General features: G+C 41.0%; 1 long non-coding RNA gene across 1 annotated transcript in view; it reads left to right on the forward strand.

Annotated features, from left to right (window-relative positions):
• Positions 1 to 17,037, forward strand: part of LOC147913899 (uncharacterized) — a 126,255-nt gene that overhangs the window by 82,076 nt on the left and 27,142 nt on the right. Inside the window, exon 2 of the long non-coding RNA XR_015556016.1 lies at positions 16,300 to 16,538. This is a non-coding gene — a long non-coding RNA (uncharacterized LOC147913899). The remainder of the gene's footprint in view (positions 1 to 16,299; positions 16,539 to 17,037) is intronic.

Raw genomic sequence — 17,037 nt, forward strand, 5'->3', positions numbered from 1 at the left:
CAGTGGGAACAGAAGGGAGGAGGTTGTCAGATAAAGGAGGATAGCAAACAATCCGTTTGGTATCCTCTATACCTTGTGTTAGTAGTTTTCATACCTTTTAGAAAAATGACCTTTAGATGATCCATGACTTCATTTAGGGACTGTTAGACTTTTGGTTGAAGAATTCAAACAATAAATAATTTGATTTCTACAAATTAGGGAATGTTCTGGAATAGTGATGATGGATAATCAAGACACCTGGAAAGTTTCAAATGTTGCTAAAAACAAACTAAGAGAACCCAAATTAGCAACAGTAGAGAATCTATTCCTCAAGGAGCTTTCAAAAAGCAAAATTAAATTAAACGTTTTCAGAAATAAACATCTGATGTCTGGTAGGGTGACATATCAACAGGATGACTATATGTTTTGTTACATAATCCAAGACAGGTTCGAAAGTGAAAAGGAGGCACTATTAATAATTATGCAGGGAGAACATGAGAACACGTATAGTCACTCTTGCTTATATTACCCATCTCTTCTTGCAAGTTGTCTACTTTTTCCATTAACGCCCTTAACATATTAATCATAGTTATTTTACATTACCTGTATGATAATTCCAACATCTATGTCATATCTGAGTCTGGTTCTGATGCATGATTTGTCTCTTCAGCCTGCTTTTCTTTTCCTTTTAGCATGGCCTGTAATTTTTTTTGAAAGCCCAAGGTGTTGGGTAACAGAAACTGAGGTCAATAGGATATTTTATGCTAATTTGGCAAGGAGTTGGGTTGTGTTTAATGTTTGCTGTAGCTGCAGGTGTCAGAGACTTCAAATTCCTGTAGTGTCCTTGTTTTCATCTCCCCTGTTGCTTTGGGCTTCCCTAAGTACTCTTCCTCAGGGAGAGTATGAGTCTTGCAGCTCTTTCAGCTGTAATCTGCTCTTTACACTGGAGCCCTCCGGTCTGGTGGTTAGGTATGTGGGAGAGGAAGCATTCTATAATCTTATGATTAAATCTCAGGCTTTTAGTATGCTTGTGTCTCAGGGCTATGACCTTCACAAGTATTTCTCAGCTTCCCCTTCTGGTTAGGTGAGACAGGATGGCTAGAAGGGGCTGGAGTGGGAGAAATGTCCTTCTCCCAAGTGGGATAAGACTCTGGTAAAGTTTTATCTCCTGGCCTTTGCTCTGGAGAACATCGACAACAGTAACTTTTCCTCTCTTCCTGTCAGAGCCACTAAGGGATATTTCTTGGCTCTTCACCATGAGAACCTGATGGGCTCCAAGAGGTAAAACCCAAGGAAGTATGGGGGCCCCTAAGACTGTGGCCCCTAGGAGTTTCTCATTCTCACACTAGTACATCCAGCCTCCAGCAATTCATCGAAACTACCCTTAAAGTGTTCCTGTCAGTTTATGGCTCCAGTGGCTTCTGCTCCAGGTAAGCAGACCTCTGCTGTGGCTCTCTGGATTCACCTGTCTCTCTAGATTTTAGGGTGATGATTTACCCTGAGACTTCAGTTCTCTGACAGGTCCACAATGAGTCATTGATTTTCAGTTTTCCCAGCTTTTTCTTACTATAAAGATGGGAGTGACAACTTCCAAGCTCTATATGTTAGAGCTAAAACCAGAAGTCCCTGAACCTAGAAGTCTTTTTATTCTTATGACAAACTATGTATCTAGTGAGGGCAAAGGAAGGACATTTTTTGACGGTAAGGATTCAGATATTTTACCACCCAGAGAAAAATATATACTCCAGAAAAATTTGAAAGAAATTCAGACTCTTGTTTCTCAGAAGATGGAGTAGACATATTTTCCCCATTCCCCCTACTAAGTACAACTAAACATCTTGGACACTGTATATAAAACAAATAGAAGAAGACTCTGAAAGCTGGAGAGAAGAAGGTAGACTAACAAAGGACCTTGAGACCCTTTCTATCTCATATATCCCAGGAATTGAAGAAGCTGGTAACCCAGTATCATAAACAGGAGAGACAAAAAACCCCCCCAAAACAAAAAAGCAACCAAAGCCTGCTCTCTCTAACTAAAAGACTAAGACAGGGGCAGCCTAGCAAGAAAGACAATTCTAGACAATAACTGCTCTACCGAAGCCAAATAACACAGAAATAAACTGAAGCCTCCCCACCATCCATGTCAGCAAAGGCCAGCAGGAGGAGTCTAGGCTTTCCTCTTTGTCATGCTGTAATGAGGCAACCCAATGCCCACCAGCATGGTGTCAGAGAAGGATGGTTAGGGAGCCAGGACTTTCACCACCATCTATGGTAATAAGGCCACCCCTTATTCCTTGTAGTAAGAAAGCAATGTGGAGAGCAGTGGCAAGGTGCTCCTACTCCACCTCGCCAGGGTAGTACTGGGGAGGCATAGTGGGGAGCCGGAACAAAGAGAAATCACCCACTCTGAAAACCAAAGAGAAAACAGACTAAAAATAAAAATGAATAGAACCTCAGGGACCTGTGAGACTATAACGAAAGATTTAATATTTGTGTCGCTGGAGCCCTGAAAGGAGAGAAGAAAGAGAGCAGGACTGAAAAAGCATTCAAAGAATGGTTGAAATCTCCCCAAATTTGGCAAAAGACATAAATTTTTAGATTCAAGAAGTTTTGAAAAAACTAAAAATAGGATAAACAACAAAGAAATTCCCACCAAGACATCATAGTCAAAGTTTTGAAAATTAAAGGCAAAGAAAAAAATCTTGAAATTGTCTAGACAGAAATGACACATTGTCTAAAGAGGAACGGTGACTTGAGTGAGCAGATTTCCCACCAGAAACCATGGAGCCCAGAAGGAAGTGGTACAATGTTTTTTAAGTACTGAAAGAAAAGAACTTTTAACCCAGATTCCTATGCCTAGTGAAAATACCCTTCAGAAATGAAGGTAAAATCAAGATATTCTCAGATGAAGGAAAGCTACAAGATTTTTTTCACTAGCAGACCTACCCTAAAATAATGCTTATTAAAATTTAAGTTCTCTTAACAAAAAGAAAACAATAAAAGGAATATTAAGAAGGAAGAAAGAACACAGTAAGCAAAAATATGGGTAAATATAACAAATTTTCCTTCTCCTTTTAAGTTTTCTAAATTTTGTTTGATGGTTAAGGCAAAAATTATAACACTGATATGGTTGTAAATGCTTGTAGAGGAAATATTTAAGACAATTATGTTATAAATGGGGAGTATAAAGGGATGTAAGGGTGGTAAGTTTTCTACATTTCACTCAAACTGGTAAAATTATGATACCAATAGACTTTGATAAGTTATGTATATGTAGTGTAATATCTAGAGCAACCATTAAAAAGTTATAGACAGAGTTCTATTCAAAAACACTATAGAAAAATCAAAATGGAATTCTAAAAAAATGTTCAAGTATTAGGAGGGAAAACAGAGACCTGAAAAACAGAGAAAAAGAAGAAAATGAAAAAATGGCAGACTTAAGCCTTAATGTATCAATAATTAACATTAAATGTAAGTGGTCTAAATACGCTAATCAAAAGAGAGAGATTGTCAGAGTGGATTAAAAAACATTGCCCAACTATATGCTGTCTATAAGAAATTGACTTCAAATTGATATTAGAAGATTAAAAGTAAAAAAAAGATATCATGTAAAAATTAATCAGAAGAAATCAGATAAATATTAATATCCATTAAAATAGACTTCAGAGCCAGAAAAATTCACAGAGATAGAGGAAAATTGTGTAATTTTAAAAAGGTCAGCCCACCAAGGTCTAAAACTCTGAAATCTGTGCACCAAACAACACAGCAACAAAATATGGGAAATAAAAACTGCTAGAACTAAAAGGAGAAATGGATAAACTCACAAGTATGATCGGAAACTTCAACACCTTTCTCTCAAAAACTGATAAAATAAGATAACAGAAAATCAACAAAGATAGGGAAGAACTTGATGGCATATCAACCAACAGGATCTGACTGAAATTAATAGAACACTTTACCCAACAACAGTAGAATACACATTCTTTTCAACTACCCATGAACTATATTCCAAGAAAGGTCATATTATAAGCCATAAAACAACCCTCCATAAATTTAACAGAATTAAAATCATTCAGAGTGTGTTACCTGACCATAATATAATCAGATGAGAACTCAGTAATAGAACAGTAACAGGAAACTCCCCAAACACTTGGAAACTGAATAACACACCTATAAATAATCTATGGACCAAAGGAGAAGTCTCAAAAGAAATAAAAAATACACGGAACTGAATGAATATGAAAATACAACAAATAAATATTTTGGAACACAGCTATGCCAGTGCTCAGAGGGAAATTTACAACGTAAATTCTTACGTTAGGAAAGATGAAAAGTATCAAATCTATTATCTAAGCTGCTACCTTAGGAAACCAGAAATAGAACAAAATAATTCTGAAGGAAGCAGAAGGAGGGAAACAATAAAGTGAAAGAGCAGAAATCAATTATATTGAAAACAGCAAAACAGTAGAGGAAAATTAATGAAACAAAAAGCTGGTTCTTTGCAAAGATCAATAAAATTGGCAGACCTATAGCAAAACTGGTACAGAAAAAAAGAGAGAGGACACAAATTATCAATATTTGGAATGAAAAAGGAAATATAATTGGTGCCCCTACAGGCATCAAAAGGATAATAAGGGAATATTATAAACTCTAGACACACAAATTTGACAACTTAGATGAAATGGACCAATTCCTCAAAAACCAAAAACTACCACAATTCAATCAATACTAAATAGACAAGTTGAATAGATGTATAACTATTAAGGAAATTGCATTTATAATTTAAGAACTCTCCAAAAAAGAAATCTCCAGGCCCAGACGATTTCACTGGAGAACTCTACCAAATGTTTAAAGAGTTATCATCAATCCTCCACAATCTCTTCCAGAAATAGAAGAGGATATAACACTTCCCAATTCATTTTATGAAGCTAGTATTACTCTGATACCAAAATCAGACAAAGAGTACAAAAAAAGAAAACTAGAGACCAATAACCATAAATGAATATACATGCAAAAATCCTTAACAAAATATTAGCAAATAAATTCAGCAGTCTATAAAAAGAAAGACCACATAGGATTTATTCCAGAGATGCATCAAAAAGGAACAAACTATAGATACATATGAATTAGATGAATCTTCAGAGAATTATACTGAGTGAAAAAAAGCCAACCCCTAAAGGTTACATATTGTATGACTCCATTTGTATAACATGCTTGAAATCACAAAATTATAGAGGTGGAGAACAGATTATTGGTTGCTAGGGGTTAAGGTGGGAAAAAAGAGAGTGTGGCTGTAACAGGGCAACATGGGGGTTCCTTGTGGCAACAGAAATGTTTTGTATCTTAATTGTATCAATGTCAATTGCACTATAGTTTTGTAAGATGTTATCATTGGGGCAAACAGGTAGAAGGTACCTGGATCTCTCTGTATTATTCTTATAACTACATATAAATCTATAATTATCTTAAAATTAAAGTTTAGTAATAATAATAAAGAAATTCAAGGACATAGAAGACTTTTTCTTGAATGCAAGAAAAAGTGGACACAAACCAGAAATACAATAAAAAGGAATCCTAGGATGATAAATATGCAAGAGGCCTGGAAGTCCGTTAGTCCATATTAAAACAAGGAGTAGAAAAATTCCTGGAGAATATCTGCAAGAAAACAATATCCGTTCAACCAATAGTGTAATGAAGAGACTGGGTGATCTTAGGAATACAGTGAAAGTATATTGTTTAATTATTTTATATATATATAATTGAAATATGCTACTCCTAGGCTATCTCTACTCCTCCAAGGTTTTCATAATTAAGCAGAACAGGTTTAGTGGTATAAGATGACAGTACTTTCTCTGTTGGTCCGATTATATACTTCATGGTCTGCAGTGAATAATATATACATAATCATATTGGTTTTCAGCATAGAATCAACTTATAAATAATGTAAAGGTTATAAACATTTGATGTAAATGTTACAAACCTTAACATTGACCATATAAAGTTAATAACGTGTTGGTCTAAGGGGCAGATGGGGAGGCAGGAGTTGGAAGGCTGTGAGGAGATATTAAGGCAAATGTAGGGGCACTAATTTCCTCATTCTAACATACTGTCTAAAGTTAATGGGTCAAGATATTGTGTAAAGTCAATGGTTCAAAGACTAAAAATGCGTGATTTAGACTTGTGAATATAACCTACAGAATTAAAAAAATGTGACTGGCAGAAATATAGAAGCTACAGTATTGGAGGCTGTGTTAATGAACTAAATTCCTCATTTTTCATTTCAGGGAGTCAATATATAATGCTTAAAGTTAGTAAATTAAAAAATAAAGTATATGCATATGATTTAGTATTATGGAGGTAAGCCCATAAGTTTCCACAAAAGAAGTATTTATGACTGGTACCTGTGAGGAGTGGGACTCTTGGTCGCAGAGGGAAGGAAGACATGTTTTTTTTTTTTTTTTTAATTTATTTATTTTTTCCCCCAAAGCCCCAGCGGATAGTTGTATGTCATAGCTGCACATCCTTCTAGTTGCTGTATGTGGGACACGGCCTCAGCATGGCCGGAGAAGCGGTGCGTCGGTGCACGCCCGGGATCCGAACCCCGGGCCGCCAGCAGCGGAGCGCGTGCACTTAACCGCTAAGCCACCGGGCCGGCCTGAAGACATGTTTTTTATTCTGAGCTATCTAGTACCATTTGAATTTGTATTACTATATGGATATATTCTTTTTATATTTATATTTATTGTTGTTATAAAAAACAGAAATGAAAACTTTTCTGTTAAGGTTTCCAAGATCCCAGAAAAATTTATGAATTAGGGCTCAAAGTCAAAGTACTTGACGAGCTGGTTTTTGGAAGAAAGTTTATTATAAGCTCGTAGGCACTTCAGCCCTGAAACAGTGGCAGTAGGATGTATATTCTGATTTCAGAGATAACCCGAGGATTTGAAACTCCTCCTACTCCTCACCATGCTATATATCAATATGCGTAGTAGCTAATCAGAGCTTCATGTTGGCCTCCCAAGAAATCAGTCTTTTGAAGTCTCATGCTTTGAAGCCAAAACACTGATTTGCTGCTAGAAATTGAGACAAGTAGCAGGAAGGTTTACTCAATCCTAATTCTAGAGAGAGGAAAGGTCTGTCTTCTCTAACTGTGGTCAGCTGCAGGGGGCTGAGGTATTGCATGATCATTCCTAGCAACAATTAGACAAAGAGGCACCTGGAAGAGAGCACGGAGGGGGTGTGGATGGGAGAGCAGAAGTCTTAGTTTCACAGTCTAGCCTGATGAGAGACATAGGAAGCTGAATCTGAGCTTCTATTGGAGAGCAGGCAGCTGATGTGTGATGAGGGCAGTATTGAGTGAGTGTGGAGTGTCTTGCCTGGTCCTGCTGTGGCTTGGAATAAAGTGATCCTGGTAAAGCTCCATAAACCTGTGTATTGGGAGAGTGTGTGGGTGGTGGTAGTGGAGGTGATGGAGGGACCACATTGGGAACCTCTTCCTTGAAGAGAATGGACATTACCCCAATTGGTTGAGCCTAGTTGATAATGAACACCACTCAAAGTTTGCCTCAGCAGAAGTTTGGAAGTTTTTCAGTGTGTCTAGAACCAGGGTGAAAAAAGAGACGTGCTAACACACATAGGCACACACAAATACCATGCACACAGAGCCCCGTCTTGGGCAGTATTGGGGTTCCTGAAGAGACTAGATGATGACTCTCCTCTCTCTTCCAGATTCTACAACTGAGAGTCACAAAGAGGTCAAAGTATCAGTTGTATTGCTGATAGGCTGGATTAGATATTGTGAATTGAACCTGAGATCCCAATGGGCTTCCTCTCTATTCTCTCTCTGCTTTTTCCTTCACCTCTCACTGAACTCATCAAACTAGACACAGAAGGATCCCCTCTTACTGGCCAACTGCATGGAGGAGAGGAGCTAGCATACAGTTAATGTGCAAGCAGGCCCCCCAGAGAGTGAAAGATGGAAAGAGACAGGCGAAGCAACCAGGTGGGCATAAGTGCTCTCTCTTAACCTGCCCAAGCAGATGAATGACTCCTCCTTATGGGAGAGATGGAGTAAGGCAGTGGTGAGGAATGCAATGACTTTCTCCCAAGTTCTTCCAAGAGAGAAGACTTTCCTATTTTAAGAGCCTAGCCTCATTTTCCTTGACCCTCTCAGGGTCCCAGGCTGGGTCTGAAAATTAAACTGACCAAGACAGCTTAGCAGGGAAAAAGCAAGCACATTTTATTGAATTTTTACATGTACATGGGAACCTTCACAAGAGAGTGAAGACCTGAAGAAGTGACCAGAGCAGGAAGCTTTTATACTGTTTAGACAATAGTAATGAAGAATTTGTGAAGAATTGACAGGACAAAGAGGTTTGGATTAGGGGTAGTAAATGGTGAAGAAGTAGCTAGAGAGATAAGGGTTAGCTAAACAGGGTTTGTTTGTACAGATTTCTTGGCCCCAAATTCCCTGCTTCTGGTGATAAGAATGTTTTCCTTCCTCCTGGTACATGGCGGGTATCTCTCACAGGAGAAGTTTTATGACCTGTTTCAGGGAAGAAGGGTAGGGGAGGTCAGAGTGGCCTTCTCACTTCTGCTGTTTTTTAAAATTTCCTTCAGCTTAAGATATTTGATATGCCAAGGGGCTGTATTTTGGGGTAGTGTGTACTGAATCCATCGCAGGAATCTAAGGAGAGAAATTGGTTCTCAGAGCCGGCAGGTGGGCCGTATGCTGTGCCTTCAAGTTCGCATTGCCTTGCAGGTGGTCCATGTGTGTAAATCAGCTCTGTTGATTGATAAAGGACATTCATTTCTTCCCCCACAAAGGCAAATCTTAATAAGGAAGAGCTGAATGTTTAAAAATGAGAATGGCTAAGCCAGGATCAGAATTTGGAATGTTTTGCCATGCTGTTTCATTTCAAGCTTGAATCAACCAAACCCGAGACTGTTAAAAACAAAGGTGTCCTCTTATTATTATTATTATTATTTTTTTGCTGATAAAGATTCTTCCTGAGTTAACATCCACTGCCAATCTTCCTCTTTTTGTATGTGAGCCGTCACCACAGCATGGCCACTGAGAGATGAGTGGTGTAGGTCCACACCCGGGAACCGAACCGGGGCCACCGAAGTGGAGCACACCGAACTTAACCAGTAGGCCACCAGGGCTGGCCCTCACTTTTTTGTTTTGAGCTGGCGTTGCCCACCACCACCAAGAAACAGATCCAACACCTTTATTTTTATGTTTTAATCTAGTTAAGAAAATATAATCAGATAGTAATTGTTTACCTAATACCACTAGATCTGGAAGGTCAACTCCGAAAAAGTATAATTTAAGGCCATTACTTAAATGGAGAGGTGAATTAAAAAATGGATTTCTGTTTCCTTATGTATCATATTAAAGCCTTTCATATGCTTTTAAAAATGACTTCGGTTGATAATATAGTAGATATAAAATAATATATGTTAACATTTAGGACAGAAAAAATTAATATTTAGAATAGGAATGATAAATAAGTTAATCTCGCATGTCAGCTCTAGTCAGTTGTCAGCAGCTTACTGGAACACTGTATTGAGGAGTCGAGGCCACATCTGGGATTGATTAGTTGTGCCTGCCAAGGCTGGGAAGGGCCAGCATTAATATCATATTATTTATCATCTATGGTTTGGGGGAACCACATAGGACAATTGTATAAACTGTTTTCTGACATCAGATTCTATATCAGTTTCCTCATTTGTGAATTGAGGGTGAGACTAGATGAGTGGTTTTCAAACTGTGGTATGAGAGGCTTCATTGTGATGGGGGTGGATTGGGGAAGCCCAGGGAGCAGTTACTGGGCCTCCTACCCCTCCTTTAGCCAGAGCAGATCCATTTTTTATGATTTACTTATTGGCTTCCATATTAGCTTTCGGCTAAACAAGGATTCTTTAGCTAAAAAGATTTAAAAATCAGTGGATCTCTAAGATTCCATCAATTATTCTATGCTTTCCTTTCTCCATGCCCTCCACCCCTAATGGTACTGGATAAGCCAGAAAAAACTTCTCAGAGGTGTAGCATTTAAGTTGGGCCTTGAAAGATGAGTAGGAGTTCTCCATGAGGTGTGTGTGTGTGTGTGTGTGTGTGTGTGTGTGTGTGTGGTTATTCCAGTATATTAGTATTTCTAAATGATTTATAAATCGAAGGCCAAGGAACCAACACTAGAATTCAGAGGGACAGCTGTGACTGGCTGCCCAGGATGGCTTGCAATGGATGGCCACAGTACAGTGGATTTGTGAAAGCTCAGAGTCATTCTTAGAGAATGACCCAAGCGGTCCTAAGATCAGATGTATAAATCAAAACACAAGTTTACTAAATTACAGACGAGATTATTAATTGTCAATTTCTGGATTATTCCAAACACTTTCCTCAAATCCCTGAAACTACATTGGTAATCAGAAGACTATTTGGTGAGCATGGAATAGATGCTTTTGATGGACACTTCATCCAGGCCCTTGGAAGTTCTGATGAACCTCCCTGGACCACAAGAGAGCCCACCTCCCTCCTCTGCAGGGACTGTCTCTCTGTCCAGGCCTGCGCTGGATAAACCCTGACAGATGATTGCCCCTGACTCTCATTTCTAGATGCACAGAGACTGTCTAGTTAGCACCATCCTTCATGCTGAAGTTGCCTAGATTACAGCTTTCTTTAGTTACAGTCAGGCCTGAGGAAACTCTCCCGTCTCCCCGATACTTTAGAGTGTTTCTGAGCGCCTGCAGCTGGATGATGGGTTTGGGTGGGGCTGCTGATTTCATCACGTGCTGAATTTCACGCCTTTCCCTCTCAGAAGGTGGCTTTATTTCTTCCTCTAGGAGGCACCTTATTATTTCTCTGTATTTGGCTCTCAATATTTCTTCTCCCTTTTCTGTGAAAAATCAAAAGTCAGCTCCGATCGGCTGACGTGTTCACTTTCCTCTTTCAGAAGCACACCCTCCTCGGTCCCACTTTCAGTTCCAGCAGAGCAGAGATTGGATCTGACAGTGGCTGGAGGGTACAGCTGCCCTGATTGTTCTCGGAATTCCTGAACACCCTCCTCTTTCTCTGGGATAGAAAAGCTGCTCTAAATTGAGAGGTTAAGCCCATTTAAAATCAGAGATGCAAACTCTTTGCCTTATAAATTTTGATGGGGTCCTCTTCTCAGGGAGCTGTGTGTGCCGTATGGTATAAGGTATAATTACACAATTCTGGAGTTCAGGGTGAAAACAATGACTACAATTTAAAAGGGAATCAGACAGGGTTTAGAGTTTTGGCAAAAGAGTTTCCCTAATTGGGAGATGGCAGATCTGGTTGGGAGCATCTAACGAGGGATGCTTCCATTAGGAATCATACTCAGCCCCCAATTACTAAGGGATGTTGATGCATACATTCACGGAATATTAATTTAACTTATTACTCATGGTATTTCCGGCACTGTGCTGGTGCTCTGAATATATAGATGCACCACGTGGGGTTTCTGCCCTCCGGTCACTCAAAGTCTAATGAAGGAGGTAATAGTAATAATAATAATAATAATAATAATAATAATAACTGGGACATTGAACTAACATGAATTGTGGGATGTATTCAGAAAACAGCTTTTCGATTTTCCTCCAATACCCATTTATACTCACTCTATGGGGGTGGTCTCTTCTCCCCTTGGATGAAATCCAGAAAAATCTCGTGTCTTTTTGTGATAATAAAAAGGCCTCCCATTACTTCCAGACACAGGAACAGCCTCAATTATTTTAATTATTAAAGTATAATAGTAAAAACTCTCACCTCTATTTTAAATTGAAGCTCCCTCCTCCCCCAGCTTTTGGCTGGACCCTGCAGAGAGAAAGGCGAGTGTGTGCTGGGCAGGGGTGGGAAGTTGCCTCCATTTCTGTTTCAGCCTAGCACTTCTGCTCCTTCTCCAAGACTTGCCAGGCTGCCACTGGCTCCTCTGGGGTTGAATTTAAGGCAGAGAGAGGAGGGAAAGGGTAAGAAAATTCTTACTATGGTGGACACAATAATGGTCTCCCAAAGATGTCCACATACTAATCCCTGGAACCTGTGAATATGTTAGGTTACATAGTAAAGTAAAGTTAAGGTTATTGATGTAATTAAGGTTGCTAATCAGCTGACCTTGAGATGGGGAGATGATCCTGGATTATTCAGGTGGGCTCAGTGTAATCACTAGGGTCCTTGCAAGTGGAAAAGGCAGAGTGGAGAGAGCATCAAAGTGATGTGAAATGAGGAAAACTCAACTGGCCATTGCTGGCTTTGAGGATGAAAGGGAGCCATGAGCCAAGGAATGCAGGTGGCTTCTAGAAGCTGGAAAAGGCAAGAAGCTCTGGATTCTACCCTAGAGCTTCTAAAAAGGAGCACAGCCCTGCTGATATCTTGCTTTTAGCCTGTTGAGATCCATTTCAGACTTCTGACCTCCAGAACTGTAAAATAATAAATTTATCTTGTTTTAAGCCACGAAGTCTGTGCTGACTTGTTATAACAGCAAATGGAAACTAATACACCGATGCACTAAACTAATTCTCTCTTGAGTTGGCCTTTGCATTCCTTGATCTTGACAGATTACACCTGATTCTTCCTAGATTGGGGTTGCTTTCCTATTTCTTCCTTTACCAGAGAATTCCTTCTCCCTCCACACCCGCTCCTTCCAGCCTCTCAACACATACTCTAATTAGCGATTCCTGACCTGTTCTTCCTCGATATGGGTGAATGCATCTCCATTCCAGTTGGTTGCTTATGGCTCCTTCCTCAGCTCTTAGGCATTTCCAACGTTTTTTTTGAGGTCTTCATTATTAGTGACCCTCTTGGGCCTTCTTGCTAGCTCCTTCTTGCATGAGGCCTAAATATGGTCAACAGGAAACACTCCTCCCTTTTGCCCCAACAAACTCTTGGGATGCAGGTCAGCCCAGTGCAGTCCCTCCTCCCCACCACCAGAAAAGAGCTGTCTGTGTTCTTTGTGTTTCTCAGGGGTGCATCAGACACCGGACTCCTGTGTCCCCCATCTATAGGGGACACATATCATGTTCTCCAAGTGGTCCTTGTGAAGTACCTTTCTCCAGCTTGAGGTGAGGGACACCCTTACCCTTGGGAGAGTAGACTCAAAGCATACCCACAACTCTCTGAAGAGAGACTCTCTTCCCCTGTCATCGCCTGATCATGAGTTTTTTATACCCTCAGTTGGGTGAGGGGTTAGGAGTTTGCAAAGTGTCCATTTATACTTTTTTGGCAAGTCCTGCTTGGTGGCCTCAAAGTTCATTTTGGAATGTAAGAATAGTTGGCATTTTAATGTTCTAACACATAATAATCACAAAAACAGACAAAAAAATACTGGTAATATTTGTGGGATGCTTCATAGGGCCAAGGTGCTGTAGTCAGAACACTGTAAGAATGACCTTGTTGAATTCTCAGTACAGCCTTACAGGTGGGTGCTAACATGATCTTTCAAGTTAAGGAAGAGGAAACACAGAGAGGTTAAGGAATTTTTCTCGAGGCCATGCAGCCAGTAAGTGATGGAGCGAGACCAGGGTAAAAGAGAGATCACAGGCAAGCTGCTCCCTTCATGGGGAATGCCCTGTCTTTCCCCCACACATCCCCAACCCACTTGGTCCTTCAAGGCCTCATTCAGGTACCTTCTTCTCCTTAGAAACTTCCCCAATGGCCGCAATTTTACTACATTCCCTCTTCTGAACTTCTATCACTGGAGGCCACGGACAGTGTGCCAATTGCTTTATGCCTATTAGTCTGGCCTCCTGAGTTGGAAGAAAAGTGAAAATAAGAATGCAGATGAGTGACAGCTCACAGCCCCAGTGCCATCTGATCCCTACCCCCGAAGCCACAGACCCAGTGAGCACTCAGAAGAATCTGACTCAACTGCACATGCCAGTTTACATCACCACCGAGAACATTCCGCTGGGCCTCTAAAATGTCTGTGTTCAGGTTAGTGCATCTTTCTAGTTTTCCTGAAGAAAAACTGGTGGTTTTCTTGGAAGAGAGAAACCATTTGCCTCAAAGAGGCATTCAAATCTGCAATTCTGCTGAGACAGAAAACTGCCTGGAGATTTGAAATAAAGTCCTCCTGCCCCGACCCTCACTCATGCCAAGGGTGAGGTTAGTGTGAATCCTTTTATACAAGCTGAGACCCATTTAAGCCTCTCGGTGCTTCACAGAGAATCTGGGAAATAAAAACCTTTGCTCAGCACGAGGCTCTTCCCGGCAATGTGGCCTGGTGTCGGGAGCTTTGACTCCTTGCGAGAATCTTTCAGATCTTCTCTCATTTCTATAAACCTCTGCCCCCTCCTCCCGCTGAAGCCCATTCCCTCTCAGTAGGGAAACAAAGCCATCAGAGGGCACTTCCTTTCCTATAAACCCACTGCCTCCATCCTCTCTGCTTCTGCTCCTATTACAACAGAGGAATGTCCCTCTTCCTGCCTTCAGTCAATTGCTCCTCCTGCAAACTGGATTCCATTCCTCTTAACCATGCGTCCCATCCCCACCCGAACACTCAAACTAAATCTACCTCATCACTTCCTGTTTTTTTTTTTTTTTTGGTGAGGAAGAATGGCCCTGAGCTAACATCTGTGCCCATCTTCCTCCATTTTGTGTATGAGATGCTGCCACAGCATGGCTTGATGAGCGATGTGTAGGTCCGTGCCCAGGATCTGAACCCACGAACCCTGCAGGCTGCCAAAGTGGAGCATGTGAACTTAACCACTACACCACTGGGCTAGCCCCCTCTGTTGTTCTTCTAATAAAACTAGAAGACCTTCACATGGCTGATGAGGACCCGCTTGGTTGGTTTGCCTCCCAGACTCATTTTATACCAAGATCCCCCTCACTCTCAGGGCTGCAGCTATTAGCCTTCTCTCAGCAACTTGGACACACCCTGTTCTTTCCCTCTACAGCACTTCTGACCTCTCAGCCTGCAAAATTCTCTCCCTGCCCCTCTGCTCCACTATCGCTTCCTCAGAAACCTCCCTGCCTACATCAGATCCTCCAATTGTCCCTTCCTAAAACCGTGTAGCTGCACGGCATGTATCCAAGTCATGACGTTACGTTTATCTGGTGATGATTTTATTCACAGCTCTCTTCTCCACTATACTTCGGATTCTCTAAGGCAAAGATAGTGCCTGGGACTAGTGTTGGTTCATCATAGGTGCTATGTTAATTACTTTGACTAATATTAATTAAGCCCATATTATGTGCTCTACATATCTTAACTGTCATTGGGGAGTTAGGGAGATCCAGATTTTTGAGGCCTGAAGCATCTACAATTTGGGGGGCCTCCCTAAAGAAAAATAATAACAGACTGTGGATATGAATTGCCTGTAGACCCCCTGAGAGAGGCCTCTGCTGCTCAGGGTTCCTGAAGCATAAGCTTCATTAGCTTGATGATGGATATGCTTCTGCACAGAGTATACATTTGTACGAAAGTGACTCTTGGGCTGGTTGGCCTGGGTTTGGCTGCTGAGGGAGGAGGATTTGAGAGATGGACGCCTGAAAGGGTGGAACAATTTTGCCCATGGACACCAGCTGGCTGGATATCATTGGTCAACAACATTTTTGCCTAGTAGTGTCTCCACCTGGCCCCTGGGCACACCAGCCTCCCTTCTGAGTGAACAGGTCTCATGAAGCAAAATGCCAAAGCCCGTCTCTCTTAAGAGCAGCAGAAATTGTTTGTTGGTTGAGGCCAGGAATTAAGAGCATGTGGTATCCAGGGCCCCAGGAGCCGTGCAATTTCTTCTGGACTCCATGATATGGAATTTCCCAATAAGCTGGGGAATAATTCCTATTAGAGTAAAGACACCACTTTTATAACCTGCTCAGCACTCTTCAGCCAACCCCTTCCTTGTTCCTTGCATGAAGGATCCCTCCATCTGTTTAAGATGCCTTAGAGAAAGCTTCTTTACTCCATTTCCTCTTCTTTCTCCAGAACACTCCAGAGCCAGCCTTAAAACCTTCACACACCTGGAAGGGGCATTCAGAAATAGTTGGCAAAATTAGTATCCAAAGGAAAGAGTTTGGGACCAAATGAGCTGTCTTTGCTTCCCAGCTCCCAGTTTCCCTGTGCCCTAGGGAAGTTGCTTAAACTTCTAAGTCCCAGGTTCTTCATCTGTATGATGGGAAAAGTAATGCCTATCTGTAGGTTTGTCTTTGATTTTCCAAAATCCATAATTTAAATTCCTAAATACTTTTTCGTTCTGAAGCAGACTACTATATTTTCTTCCATGACTTTTTAGGAGCCACAAATGAATGCAGAGTTGTATGCCTTTCTTAGAGGATTGTCTATTCCTTTCCCTTCCCAGATTTACGCAGAAACCAACAGAAAGAAGAGCCAGAGCACAGAGGGAAAGAGAGAAGGACATGCAAGCTTTTAAAAATCTGGTTCCTACATCATACTGGAAGAACCGAAGATCCCCATGGACATTAAAATGTGTCTAAGCAGTCTTGCTGATCTCTCTCTCCGATGACCAAGTATGTAGGTAGATGTGCTTCTCTTGAAGTCTGAGGTGGAAATAATCCATGAGCTGCTCAATCCACAATGGTGAGCTCAATTAAAAAAGTCCTCTGGTTTGGTTGTAATCTGAAAATGAAGCACTATCTAGGAGTTGAGACCGTTAGTGCTGGGGGTACACACTTGATCAGGGGATGGGCCTTTTGTCCTCCAGTGTTCCTGGCTCTTTCTTGCCTACTCTTTTTTTTTTTTTTTTTTTTTTTTTTTTTAAGATTTTATTTATTTTATTTTTTCCCCCCAAAGCCCCAGCAGATAGTTGTATGTCATAGCTGCACATCCTTCTAGTTGCGGCATGTGGGACTCGGCCTCAGGATGGACGGAGAAGTGGCGCCTCGATGCGCACCCGGGATCCGAACCCCGGGCCGCCAGCATTGCAGCGCGCTCACTTAACCACCAAGCCACAGGGCCGGCCCTCTTGCGTACTCTTTTGTAACTTTAGGGTCCCTGACATGATAGGGGTTTTAATTACTTTTAATTATAATTACAGATAATTTTGTCTTTGGATATTGTAGTGGGTTGAATGGTGGCC

This window comes from Ceratotherium simum, chromosome 24 (assembly GCF_057802395.1).
Source record: "Ceratotherium simum simum isolate JZ-2026a chromosome 24, ASM5780239v1, whole genome shotgun sequence".
NCBI classification, from domain to species: domain Eukaryota; kingdom Metazoa; phylum Chordata; class Mammalia; order Perissodactyla; family Rhinocerotidae; genus Ceratotherium; species Ceratotherium simum.